Source organism: Meleagris gallopavo, chromosome 6 (assembly GCF_000146605.3).
Source record: "Meleagris gallopavo isolate NT-WF06-2002-E0010 breed Aviagen turkey brand Nicholas breeding stock chromosome 6, Turkey_5.1, whole genome shotgun sequence".
NCBI lineage: Eukaryota > Metazoa > Chordata > Aves > Galliformes > Phasianidae > Meleagris > Meleagris gallopavo.
The window spans coordinates 35,990,182-36,005,255 of record NC_015016.2 but is presented as its reverse complement, the minus strand read 5'-3'; positions in this window follow the sequence as shown (position 1 = coordinate 36,005,255).

The following is a 15,074-nucleotide window of genomic DNA, read 5'->3' as shown; positions in this document are numbered from 1 at the left end:
TATCAGCACTGCTAGAAACCACTAATGGCTAGCTGGCCAAATGCAAAACATGTTAGCTGTAAGTGAGGCAAAGTTTATTGGGAAAATTATTATTTTGGTTAGACCAAGCACTGTTTGGCTAGCAAAACTAGTCCAATGTAATTATTAATCAACTAGATGATTTTAGAGACCTGCATTTACATTTGAGAAGATCTGTAAAGTACACTTATTTTTCTGACTGGAAAAGTAAAAGAATTCCATGCTGTTGAAATTGATTACTGTCATTCATTAAATTCTCCCTTTTTTCCTTCAAGGAATTCTCAAATATGCTGCTGGACAAATACTTCAAAGTGAAATGGAGGTTGATAGTAATAGAAATGAGCCTTCTCACTTTATTTCAGAGATCTGCCAGTAGTCTGACAATATCATTTCCTTACTGAGAATGGGTCCAGACAAAAGTAAACAAATCTAAGTAGAAGTTAGGTATCATTTCTAAAACATAATTACTGCTTTTGAAGTAATTGTGAAGTAATTTTCACCCATTATCAAAAGTATACATTAATGTCAGTAAAGGATAAACCTTTCAAATTGAGTTACGAGCAGAACAGAAAATTTGAAGATTGTTTTCTTATCTCTGCAGTCTATTTTCATTATGTACCAAACAGTTAAGAGAGGACTGTTGTTCAGTGGTGCAATTAGCATTTATATAGTCAACAGCTGTTAGAAAGTAAAAGATTTAGAAAACCTACTCAGGAAAATAGATGTGGCCTGCAGCTAGAATTTCCAAACTGCAGTTGTTTAGAGGAATTCTCAGTCAGGTCTATTTACAAGTTGCTTTCTGAAGGACAAAGACTATATTGGTTGCTTCCAATTGCTTTTTTTCCCTTTCCTTTTCATCTGGACAATGCAGAGACAGAGCTGGAAAATGCTTTTTTCAAGCTAAGAGCAGAGATTGGTTAATACCTTATTAAAAAGCACATCTGCTGGGTGTTACTGTTCAAAGACAAAAACTTAGAATATGCTTGATAGATGTGACTTGGACTTTTCAAAGACACCTGATACAACAACATAATTTTCTAAGCAGAAGAAAATTGAATGTGGAAGTCTAGAGTTGAGTTGGAAGGGACCTTTAAAGGTCATCTAGTCTAACTCCCTTGCAACAGACAGAGACATCTACAGCTATATCAGGTTGCTCAGAGCCCCATCCAGTCTGACCTTGAATATCTATCTCTACGGACTACTCCTCCATCACACCTTGGGGCAACCTGTTTCAGTGCTTCACTGACCCTATCATAAGAAATGTTTCTTTCTTATATACAATCTAAATCTCTTAGTCTGAAATAATTTCTGCCTATCCTATTTCAAAAGCTAAAAACCCTGCTAAAGAATTTGTCCCCTTCCTTTTTACAGCCCCCCTTTAGATATTGAAAGGTAGCGACCTTTCAAATCTGCCTGGAGCAGCCCCAGCTCTTTCAGTCTGCCCTTGTAGGAGAGATCTCACATCCCTGTATCATTTTAGTGGCCCTCCTCTGGATGCACTCCAACAAGGTCCGTGTCTCTGTAGTGGGGACACAGTTCTCCAGGTGAGGTCTCACCAGCACAGAGCAGAGGGCAGGATCACCTCCCTTGATCTGATGCCATGAAAAGTGTACTGTAGAAAATATAATTCCTGTATTTTTCCACAATATATAAGAGCTGAAACAACTGAAGGTGAAGCTGGAGACACCTGAAGAAGATTAGAGTAGATATCAATTTAATTTTACTTGAATGGAGTCTCTAACACATAGAGCTAGGATTTCATGTCTGGCATTTTAATAGAGATTGTCTTTCAAGATCCACATTTGCCTGATTTGTACAAAGTGCATAAAAATAAAGCTGGAGGGGAAAATATTTAATATGGAAAGTATCTTCTTAATTAAGCATTCGCAAGAAGATTAAGCAATATCAATTTAAAAGAATTCAAGTATAAAGAGACTTCCTGTACTGCCAAACATCATGTTTCATGTTCAGCTACTTGTTTAATATCTCCTTGTTAAAATGTTCACTCTGCTCTCATGCTCCCTTGCAGAAATCTTGAGAGAAGAAATAATTCTGCTGCTACAAACCTCAGTGTGTTGGTTGTAACATCCTCAGGCCTTGTTGTTCGCAGTGGTGATGGAGGCTGAGCTTCGGGCACAGCCAGAATGACTATGCTTTCAGTTTGCTGTAAGCTTCCCTTTGTAGAACTCAGCAACCAGCTGGTTTCTATTAGCTCAGCAGATGGCACCTGAGGGGAGAGAAAATAATCAGTTTAATACCACCAACCTGGTGGTACAGGTTGGGAAGTGACTTGTGCCTCTGGCCACTTCTACTGGTAAACTAGGCTGTCCAAGGGCTTGAGAGAATATGCACAGTCACCGCTTTTCTCCACTTGCCCACTTTACACTGGCTGCATCTCAGGTCAACAGGTCACTGGCAAAGTCATGCCAGAGTAGCTTGGCAATGCCTCGTATATTAAAATATTCTTGTAAAGAGCAACATCTATTGTGGTGCATGCTACTAAGACAAATGTCCAACCCTACTTGCCAGACCATGCAAGTCTCACAAGGGACCATGCAAGGGAGAAAAAAGACTCCTGGATCACCCTAAGCCTCTAGTGTCCTCATCGCCTTGGAAAAATCATTAAATTAGAAAAATGATAACGGTTTAGTACTACCTGTGCAGGACCAAAGTGGCCTTTAACAAGGAAAAATCTGTAGTAGATTGTGTTTGGAAAGCATGGTTTAAAAGAAAATGTAAAAAAGCCTATGAAATTCAAAAGCAAAACCATGAACAAATCACTTACCAAATGCCAGTGGAATCTGAACTTACAAGAGGCTATCTGAGTGGATGTGGAAGAAAGCATTGCTTTGAACACTTCTGTTCAGAGGGATGCTGCACAATGGCCAATAAGATCAGTTTTTGGTATCTCTCTTCTCACCTTTTAGAGGAAGCAATGTTTACTGCCTGATGTGATATTTCAAATGGAAATGAAAATGCATACCTGACTGTGTGTGTGAAGATACTGTACAAGTTTGGAGAAAAGAGACAACATTGAGCATAGAGGAAAAAAAAATTAATCTTATTGGAGTTGTAAGAGCCCTGGATATGCACATTAAAAAGGGAAGGAATGAACCATAGAATCACAGAATCACCAAGGTTGGAGAACACCTCCAAGATCATCCAGTCCAACCATCCACCTACCAGCAACGTTTCCCATTAAACCACATCCCTCACTACAACATCTAAATGTATCTTGAACACCTCCTGGACCAGCGACTCCTGCACCTTCCTGGGCAGCCCATTCCAGTGCCTGACCAAATGAACATGGTCTAAGTCTGAAAACCAAAGTGAAACCTCAGAGACAGACTTTCCACTCTAAGGTACAGAACAGGAAAATGGCTAAAAAAATGAGCTAAAGACCTGAAAAGAACAACCACACCAAAACCACATATCTGAGGCTGTGGCAAGTCCTGGCAAGTAGATGAAGATATGAAAACAGTAAAGACTGATGAAGGAGGGGAAGAGGAAAGATCCTTGTGTCAGGAGAACACAAGGATCAGACAAAGCACGTGCCCAGAGGAGAGCAATTTAACATGAGCAAGGACTTCAAGTGGTCCAAGCAATCCTTAAGATGAAAACACGCATAATGGCTTTAAGTTATCCTTCTCTCTCTCCAGAATTGGGAAATACAAATGGCAATACAAGCCAGCCCTGGGCAGCAGCTACAGAGCCAAGACATCTGTTGGTGCCCTGCAGCTGTGGCTGGGATCTGACTGCTGAGCAGGCTCAGAGGGCACATGGAGACCATGTGGGTACTGGCATGGAATCCCTCTCAATTTCATTTGAATTCTGAAGTTCTATTCAAACAATCAGTAGTGACATTATGGCATCGTTCAGTGTTAATTACACTTTGTCACATTTCTCTCTATGCTGACCTATGATCTGCTTCTGGCCTTGGCTTCAGATAGCTGAATGAACCTACACGTTCCATTATTCTCATCCATGTTTGTTCTCAAATGGGATGATGGCAGTGTTTTCGATTTCAGAACAAAGCCATCTACCTACCTCATTTTTCCTTTTCTTGTTTTTTTTTTTTTTCCCTTTAGTATGAAAAGAAGTGCTAATAAGAGTTTTAATTGGGTGATATCATGACAAGATAGGTGTCCAGGACAGGACAAGAGGCCAGACAAACAAGTCAGGTTTCAGCATCCCTTTAATGAGCCAGCAACTGCAGTGCTGCATGTCTACTCGACTGGCATAGCAAGCCAAACTCAGGAACGCCTTCAGGACTACTTTTGCATTCCCCTGCTTTTACTAAGGAAGTAAAGAAAACGTATCTTTTTTTTTTTTTCCCCTCTTTCTGACCTTCAGGAAAAGACATAGAAGATGTTTGACTTCCATTGGTGAGTTCCTGTAGGTTGATGAGGTTTGTAACAGTCAGCTCTGAGATGGGAGGAATCACGTGGTGTGGCTGTTGCACATGAAACATTTTCCTACTGCTCACGGTGAACATTTGGCACATTTATTTGTAAGGGAGATACTTTTCTGTGCTGGCCAATTAGCCTTCTTCCTACATCTTACCCACCTGCACACTGTGACTCCTAGATATTTTGTTTAGCAAAGGGATGCTCCTGCATCTGGGTCAGAGGCCAAGTGCCAAAGTTTTGTAAAAAAAAGGATGTTCCTGGTACACACCAGTCCTCTCTGAAGAATGAAGACCATCTGCACTAGCAAAAATTTACATTGTCACAAACTAGAATTTCTCTTCTGCTTTTGTAGAAAGCCAAAGGAAATAAAAGTACAGATGTTACTGAACCCTGAACTTTGCCCTTTACCTGAACCTGTGATTCATGACGAGGTGCTTGATCAGACCATGGCAGCTATGGGACAGAGCATTTGCACTGCAGTTGTTCAGAATGATTTCCTCATGTGTAGTGGTTGGTTCATTATGGTGTTAGTGTTGGTTGTGCACCTATGCAGCATGAATCATAGCTTTTGTGACAGATGTGCTGATAAACAAATGCAGGGAATGATTTGCCTGCTGAGAAATGCAACCTGGCTATGATTCTCAGTGTGTCTGGGTTCATGTCAGAGCTTCTGAAAGGTTCAGACATTTTTTGGATCATTCCATAGTTACCTCAGCAAATAGCTGGGGTGGATATCACAGGCTGCCTGAAAATCATGTTGTATTTTATTAGGGATGCAGACAGATCACTACATCCCAATCTGCCTATGAGCTAACTGAACAGGACATAAGAAACCACTGGACATAACACAAGCAATTGCCAAGTATGATAGGTACCAGTGTGCAACAACAAATATACAACAAGTATACTGCCATGAGGAATGGCTGGATTCCACAGATGGCTATAAAGTGAGTTACGTGAGGGATAACCAGACTTCAAAGATAATTGGAAGGGGGTGTTACGGACCTTTTTGGGAGTGGAATCATGTAAGGCCTGTAGTGCCTGTATAACCATATCAGCTATGTCACATCAAGTCAAGATTACCTATATTTCGTTATTAAATACAGAATTTGGGTATGGGTGTAACCAAACTTGGATTGAGGGGGATAAAGCAATTTGGGACAACTTGTTTATTTGGGAGGAGACTGGGGAGGAGAAAGGGAGGACCAGGACTTGGGAAAAGAGGTAACAGATGTAAATGATATAATCCCAGCTGTCTGTGGTACCTGCCCTTTATCCCTTACAGCCTGGAGCAGGACAATGAGCCAAACCTGTTGTTCTGATGATACCACACATTTCCAGAGCCAGGAGGCCTGGGGTGCATTCCCTGGCCAGCAAGAGAACGCCCATGATGGACAAATCAAGCACCCCAGCATCACCGTGTTTGTATCTGTTCCAAGCCTGACAGCATCAGCATCTCCATATCAGCCTAACATCGTCCTACCAGCATTCATGATTCAAGTGTTAGTTACCTACTTCATAACAGGTAATTGCCCTGCTTCAAAATGCTATGTGTATTTTCCTGACTCACCTTGGAATGTTTCTTGGTTTTCAGCCAAGGCATAATGGAGAGAGCAATCAGCCTTTAGAGAGGGCCACTGGGATGCAAGTATTCCTCTGTGGATTCTAGATATAGAAGTGCACTGAGAAACTCAGATAGTTTTTATTTCTTTCTCTTTAGATCAATATTAGCAACCCAAGATGATCTAAACTACAGCAAACCCTGAGATAAGGAGCTTGCCAGACTATACGAAGAAAAGCAATATACACTGATTACTGCACCCTGGATCACGCCCACCCCTCAAAGCACTCCATGTTCGGAGAACTGATGTTCATTGTCTCATATTCCAAATAAGCATTAGATGGCAGGGCAGGACTGTCCTGCCTCACATATATTGTTTGTAAATGAGAGCCCAGGATTGTGGTTCAGTGGGAGATCCCTTGCATAGGGGTTTCTTCCTGTATTCTTCATGTTGCCCATGTGTCTTAACAAACCCAACAGAACTTGCTCTCAGAGGAGCTCTGGGCAGCTTCTCTGCTCATCTGAGGCACAACAGGAGGTGAAGCCTACACCACCTCTTCCCCACCTGTCCTTAGTCTCCCCTTGACCTCTGTGACATGCAATGGTGGCCATGGGAGTATCGACTCTGTTCAGCATTATTTCATATCGAGATAGGAAAGGGATGATGGCGGGAACTGGAATTCAGGAGATGCAAAGTAAATTCTCACCTCAGCCAGGGTTTCTTTGCTGGATCTTGGGCATGTCTTAAGATATACTGCCTGCAAAAAGGAAGTAACGTATCCCTGCCTTCCTGGAGCAGTGATAATGTAGAAATAGCACAATATTGAGAGCCCTATTTACACCTTTAAGAGCAATGTAGGACAGACCAATCTCTTCTATATGTGTGAAATTGAATATCACTCCTTGGATATAACACTGTTAGCAGAGCTCCCTATAGTCCTCTGAATCAGATTTTCTACTTTGAAAGAATTCCTCTAGATAGTGGCTTAAAACCAGTTCTTTTTATCAGGCTTTTCTAGGTGTCCTGACAGGGCAATTAACAGCAGCACGCACAGCATTAAGAGGTTTTGCGTGGCTCCTGTTAAGAAAGGATCATCATGATGGAACATAGTCATCAAAGTGTTAACAGAATTAATTGAGCAGAATTCAATTAAGAATTAAGAGTCTCTGGGAGGTCAGGATTTCTCCTTCTGGCAAGCACAGGCGTTGTGCCAGTGAGGACTGCTCTTCTGACACAGAAACAGAAGCAGTGAAATGGAAAAGGCCGCTGTTGTCTGGGCAGAGTTATCTGGTCTGTGTGCTCCAGCCACTTTGCCATGTCTGCAGCAGACAAGCACATCCTGACCTCTGCAGTTCACCAATCTCAGTGTGCCCCAGTGTTGATGGCACATCTTGTACTCAGGAGCAAGCCACATGGAACAGAAGGTTTTCTCCTGTCTCTGCTACATTTGGTGCTTTGCTTTCACAGATCAAGTTACAGAAAGGCTCCTTGAGATGCCTGCAGTCATGCTGTGTGTGTGTTTACCTCTCTGCTTTTGCAGATATTGATATTTATCCTCCCCTCCCATCAACAACTTCTGAATCTGGGTGTTTTCTAGAGAATGAGAGATCTCCTGAGTGCTCATCAAAAGGCCTCAAGACAGCAGAGAGGCCTTGCCCCCGTCTGTTGTGTGAGCAGAGCTTAGTGCTTCTCCAACAGAAAGGCCTCATGTGGGAGGGAGATAAGCGAGACAGTGAGCGAATGCCCACATTGCAAAAATGTGAAGAGTGCACGAAATCATAGCTAACTACTGTCAACACTTTTGCAGTCCTTGATTACCAGTGGGTGATCTGAGACAGCCAGCATGGCTTCACTAAGGGGGGGTTGTGTCTGACCAATAGGAGTGCTGGCATTGGTGAACAAAGGGAAGACAACTGATGCCATCTACTTGGACTTCTGCAAGGCCTTTGACATGGTCCCACATCACATCTTTATCTCTGAATTGGAGAAATATGGATTTGAAGCATGGACTATTCACTGGAAAAGGACTTGATTGTATGGTTGCAGCCAGAAGGTTGTGGTCAGCGGCTCTATATCCAGGTGAAGTCAGTAACAAGCAGTGTCCCTCAGGGGTCTGCCTTGGGACCAGTACACTTTAACATCTTAATCAGTGACACGGATGATGGGATTGAGTGCACCCTCAGCATGTTTCCTGATGACCTAACGGGATTCAATAAAGCACAGTGCATGTTTTGGCACCTGGGTCAAGGTAATTCCAGATATATATACAAATGGGGAGAACTTGAAAACAGGTCTCCTGAGAAGGACTTAGGGGTCCTGGCTGATGAAAAACTTAACGAGTCAGCAGCATGCATTTGCAGATCCTTACAACCCAAATCATCCTATGATTCTATGACTCTTTTTATCAAAAAGGAAATATATTCCTTAGCAGAAAGGAAGAGGAAGTTAATGAGTTAAAATTTTAAGTCTTTAGGCCCCACATTAAATGTTATTTACCTTCTCTCTTGATAAGGATGATGTGAGTTGTTTGCATGACTTCAGAGTGCCACACTCCATTGCTACAGGGAACATTTTGAAGAAGAGGGCTTTCTGGAGGAGCTCCACCTCCGAAGTTCCAGCTACTGCCATGGAGAGATGCTAAGGGGCAGGTGCCTCATGGGCCCATGCAGCTGTGTCATGGGTTTGAGTGATGTATGGCATTCCAGTGGAATCCTTTGGAGTCTGAAGAGAGATTTGGATGCTTTTGAACTGTACATAAATAGTATTTCTGTGCAGTTTTGTGGTTTCAGAAGGTTCAGAGAGAACAGTTTACCTTTGAAGAGCTTTAAAACCGAGCTATCAGGTGTGTATTTTTTGTTCCTTTGCCCCAGCTCTTCAGATATGCTGCTGATAGGCGAGGAAACCAAGGGCATCATTCAGCAAACTTTGTTGACATTAACAGCCTCAACAGTAAAGTTTTCTCTTCTCTGGGGATTTATGATCTCTGTAGGCAAGGGCTGGATAAAAAAGGGAATACAACAAAGTGATGGTGTGGGAAAGCTTAGCTGTTTCCGCCATCCACCATTTTCTGGCTTCATCTCACTTCACGGTTAACTTTTATGTTTATGTTTGGCATCTTTCTGAAGTGTTTCTCATCACAATGGAAGCACAAGTCATGTTAATTAATGAGAGTAGCAGCCAAAAAATGGAGCTAGCACTTCTTTACTATTGTCATAGGCTCTTGAAAAACTAGTCTTCGATGTTGTTTTGGCTGAACATAAATTATGATCATAATCACTACTAGATTTGATTGACTAGATATTTCTATTACACTGATGAAAACAGCATGACAGAAATTCTTAACCTTATACAACCCTATTGCCACATCCACAGATTGCTAAATAGCTGAGCATCTTCTCCCTGACTAGGCTATCCACCTCTAAGGGCGCTGAAATGTCTGAAGAAGTCCATAGTGGCTTTAGGGTGATGGAGAAAAACCTTTCCTGTTGACGTAAAATCTCTGTCAGGCACAGAATGAGGATATGAGGCCGTGAATCACTGCAGCACAGCTGGAGAACCCATACTTGATGAACCTCTGGTGATTTCATTCGATGACTATGAATTTAAATGATCCCCTTGCTAACCTCAGATAACAGCTCCTGCTGCTCAGTTTGGGATGCTGTTCCCCAGCCACACGCCAGCAGCAGAGACAACAAGTCTTCTTCAGCCCTGAGCAGACATCACTGCAGCAGGAGATGCTGCAGCAGAGATGGGGGCTGGCAGTGCTCCCACTGAGGTTGCCTGCTGTACCATTATATTCTTTAGCCCAACAATGCATTGCTGACAGCCCCTTTAAATCTTAGCTAGTTCTTTCCCAGCCTAATTATTTTTTTTTCTGTAGATGCAACCTTGCTCACACTTGCATATGCTATATTGCCACTAAAACCATTACTGAATGTCAGACCCTGGAGACACACTGGAGTAGCAGAGTGTCTGAATCATAGAGTAGAATCATAGAATATCCCAAGTTGGAAGGGACCCTCAGGGATCATCGAGTGCAACTCCTGCTCCACATGGGACCACACAAAAATCCAACCACATGACTGAGAGCATTGTCCAAACACTCTTTGAACTCTGCAAAGCTCAGTGCTATGCCCACTGCCCCAGGCAGCCTGTTCCATGCTCACCACCCTTTGGTGCAGACCCTTTCCCTGATCCCCAGCTGCCCCTCCCCTGACACAGCTTCATGCTGTTCCCTCGGGCCCTGTCACTGTTACAGAGAGCAGAGCTCAGCACTGCCCCTCTGCTCCCTGTGAGGAAGGCCTTCCTGGCTGACTGGAAGGATATTCCTACCTGCTGCTACTGCTCAACTCAGCACTTAATCAGGTTTATAAGTAAACAAGGAAGAAAGTAAACTGGGTTTCCCAAGCAGCAGAAGATCAAGCCTGAAGGTTTTAAATGCAAAACTATTCCTTCAGAACCACTCAGAAATATTCTTTAGAAGTTGGCCATCACTCAGAGTTGCTGTCTTGGCAGGAGCTCCCTGCAGCAGTTCTCGCCACCCACCTGAACAGATAACCCTGGAGTTGCCTACTACAGCAGTCTGGTGTGAACAGGAGAAACCTAAATGTTTGATTTAACTGAACCAGACTAAAGCTGTAGCTGAAGCAACCAGCCTGATGGCAGCACAGAGCTGTCAGCCATGGGCTGTCCTTCTCCTAGGACACATATTCTAGGCCTTGTGCTAATTCATCCCTTGACCCTTCTCCTCTCCTCAATCACTTTGTCTTTAACAAAACACTGCTGGCTGCTTACTGGGCTTCCCAGACACACTAAGTACAAATGAGAGCTGCCTACTCCAGTGGCCTGCGGCTATTCTACACAGTGGTGTACAGGTAGTGGGCTTCATTAAGGACAGAAATGTACTCCACAGGCCCATCCCGCGTGCCCCAGCGACAGCTGTGCCCAGCAGTGGCTCAGAGCTCCCTCCTCCCCATGCCTCCACCAGGCAAGGGGTGGCTGGGCATTGCCACACAGCCGGAGGCCATTCCCAGCCGAGCCTGGCATCAGGCTGAGACATTAGTGCAGCTGGGTGCCTTGGATTGGCCTTAATTATATTTTTGTTTTATTGTTTTTGAGCTGCGCTCTGCCAGTGCTGTTGGTATATCTATCTCCATACTGCACATCTGCTTTTCTTCCAGCCCGGGCTAATTGCTCCACATCGCACTGTGTTTGCCATTTTCTTTTTTTTTTTATCGGCCCTTTTTTCTTTTCCCCTTTCGATGCCTCGGTGGGCATCGCATCCATTTGCCTGGACGTTCTCATAAATCCGCTGCTCCGCTCCCCGTCCCTCGGCCTAGCCCAGTCCTTCCTGCTGCCGTCTCCGCACCGCGGCGGCTGCCGGCCGTGCCCTCAGCCGGCTGCGATCCCGGTGCCCGAGTGCCCCCTGCCCGCCGCGCTGGCAATGACACGGCCCTCGTTGGAGCCCCGCTGCTGACAGATAGAGAGAGCCTCTGCAGCCGTGATCCTGGGCTGAGCCGACACAGGAGCTTGTGGAAACAAAGCACGGCTACGCAGCTTATTTTATCCGCCTCCAGGGACCCCAGTGCATACGTGCCACTTGTCCAGGAGGTTCTCTTTCCCAGACTGTTGTGCAGATAAGCAGTCACCTCCTGGATGTCAGTGCTTGGACTTGGACTGCTTCCCAGGGCTTCTGCACCGCAGACCACAAGTGGGAGGGAGAAGAGGGTCGAGGGGATCCTGAGTTTGTGCTCCAGTCCTCCTTGTTGTGGGACTGCACGAGGAAGGAGCCAGCTCCCAGTCTGCCAGGCTGCCCTCAGGGTGTGTCAGCAGCTGAGACTGTGCCTGGCATAAAGGGGTGCGATCATTGCAGTCTCCGCTTATAAACCATCAGTGTGAATACCTCCATTGAAGTAAACAAAAAACAAAGCAGCATTTGTTTTAGCAAAAGCCACCCGAGGTTCATCCTCCAGCCAAAAGTAAAAGCTATCCTGTTTGTGCCATCTGGGCACAGCCACGCAGCCTGCTCCAGGCACCCAGGACAGGCAGACACAGTTCATTGCCATTGCTGTAGGCAAATGCAGAGCTGCAGAGGCTGAGCCCTCCGCCATTAAACCAGAAGTGCTCGGACATGTGCATGCCAGCAGCAGATCTCCACTGCCCTATGAAGGCCCCAATATGGCAGAGCAGCAGCTGCACAAGCAGTGCTTTGTTGGATTGGACAGACCCATTTGTTCCTGATAACCATGCAGGCCTCACCAATGCCAGCTCTGCGCCTGCAGCACTGCCCCTCTGCTCCCTGTGAGCTGCAGCCGCCATGAGGCCTCCCCTCAGCTCCTCTGCTCTTGGCCGAGCAAATCCAAGTAGCTCAGGTGCTCCTTATACACCTTGCACTCCAGACCCTCCTCTGGGCACTCTGTCTTTGATTAACATTTCTGCCCCCTGAGGGCAGCTCCCCTCGGGCTACTTCCAAGCTGTCCACTGCCAGCAGTGGGAGCCCCAGGCTGGGCAGTGCTCTCCTCTTTCCTCCCCACTCCACGCCTCAACTGTAAAATAAAAAAAAAAGGCTCGTACTGATTAAAGCTCCGGCAGCTGCCTGCTGCTCTCATCAAGGAAAAGGAAGCACCGATTATTTCCTGGTACAAACTGTTTCTGGAATCAAAGTGCTCTGCGGTTCAGTTAATGATCATTCCCTCCTGCCTGCATACAGCCAGTCCTTCACAGGCCGCAGGATGAGGCAATGACTTGTCGCACCCTCCTCCCTCTACTTTCACATCACCACACTAATTCCTTTGTTTCTTTGCAAATTTCACCATTTCCTTATAGTGTGCACAGTGCCCAGGCAGCACGGTGAGGGCAGGTTCATGGCAGCATTGCCTCCTCCAAGCTCCACACAAACAAGGACCAGCACTGCAAGTCCCTGGGCCAGAGTGACCAACCCGAAAAGGTGGTGTGTCGTCCCCCTCCCCCTTACTATTTGATGAGTTAAAACTCCCTTCATGAGCTATGGACAGTAAGGAGCCCTGCCATGAGGCCTGATCTCACAGCTTCCAGCCCTGCTCACGGCAGCTACTTAGGGAATCACAAAAGCCTCCACCAAAAGCACACAAAGAAAAAAAAGTTGTGAGTTGTTGTTTGGTGGTGGTTTTTTTTGCTGTCATTTTTTTCCAGTGTTATTAGTTGGAAGTCTTAGCTTTGGGATGTTGTTTTCTTTAAAATACTGATAAATACATTTCCTAGAAAAGCTTCATACCTCCTAACATAGCAAACACTTCCAACAAGAAAATTAAGTTGAGAAAAAAAAAAAAAGAACTTTCACCTTTGTATGTTATTTCCCACCCAGCTCTTACAATCTTGCTTAGAAGACCTCTTTCCCAAAAACTAAGCTATGCCTCTTTTAGAGTTACGAAGACATATACTTGAAATGCAGTGAGGGTGTTTACTTTGCTGCCTATTTTAATGAAGTAGCTCAGACAAGGCCGTTAGTAGTAAAGGCAGCAAACCCCATCCAGCACCCAGCTGCACTGACAGGGTACAGACAGGCTGCATCACAGGAAAAATGCCCAGCCTCTGTACCCTGCAGCAGCTGAGGGCCAAAACCGCTTTGCTCATCCCCACGTGTTAGCCTTCCCTCCTGACTCCATACAAAGAACACAAACACAGCTTAGCTTGCTGACATAATGCCCATATTTAATCTTTTAAAACGAGAACAAAAATCAAGAATAAAATCAAGAATAAAAATTTCATTTAAGTCATACAGTACATTAATCTTTCAGCAATGACCCAATCTACAGTACTCAAATACCTGCCATGAAGTCTATTATCTCAGCGTTTAACAAGTGTATAACCAGTGACACAGGAAAAGAAGAGCTCACAATACATGGCTAATACAAGGAGTTCCGATTGCTTCTAAGAGTCCAGCTAGGGTTTGCAGTACGCAGGTCACTTTTGGACAGTACTTCAATCAGCTTTTGCATTCAGTCAATCTGTTTGGGACTTCTTTCTGTTATGAGTTTTTCCATTATGTACAGGAAGATTTATTTCAAATGAAGTTGTACAAGTTCAATTATCTATCTATAGGCATACATGGTCATTCTAACTAAGAATTTAATAAGCAGTAATTACTCAGTCCTGGTTATACATTCCTAAAGGCTTAATAACACAGTTTTAAGAAAACAAAACAAAACAGAATGCAGTTGTAGGATGGCAGCCTCTGTGAGAATCCTCCTTCCCTCCCCAAACAACCAAGGGTTAACTTTACTTTCTGCATTTGAAATGGGGCTACAAAGTCATTCCAGCTCCTAGATGATACAAGACCTGACTGTGTCCTTTCTAAAGTCTGAATGGTTCGATGTGTAACTCAGTGAAGCTCTCATACAAGTAATACTGGTAGGATGCAGACTGTTAACAAATTAGGACAATATGCCCTGATAGTGTATTCGGATAGCAATCTACAGGTATTAGGAGGCTATTATCCAGTGGTCCAGGCAGCATGAAGCAGGGCAACGCTCCCTGCAGCAGCTGAGGAGAGGGCATGCTCCTCTGATTTAGCCAAGGCTGAAGCTGGCTGTCCTCAGTTCCTTCCCACTTAGCATCTGTCCCCATCTGCTCCCCACCCTCTGAGAAGAATGCTTACCGACTTCTGAGCGGAAGTCCAAAGATGACCAACCGAGAGCAGAGGGCTGAGCTGCTCCTGATGCTCCTGGGGAGATGGAGGGAGGTCTGCAGCTCCTCCAGCCCTGCTGCAGGAGCAAGGGTTCCTTTTGCTCACTGCTGCTGCTCACTGCTGCTCAAGAGCTGCTCCTGCATGGCCAGCAGGATTCCTGCAGTCAGAGGGCTTCCTGGCTTACGGCCTGAGCTACTGCACACATCTAAACATCACCAGACATTTAGTATGGTTTAGTTTAGCCCCAAGAGGGTTTATCTCTCAGGTAAGCTAACTAAACACAAGCCAGAGCATCTTCTTTCCATGTTAGCAAAACAAACAACTACTTAACACAAATGCTTTGACTTTTTAAATCTCTTTTCTGGCATCAGGTCCTGCTACAAATGACAAGAACCCACAGACAACTGCTTTCCTAGATGG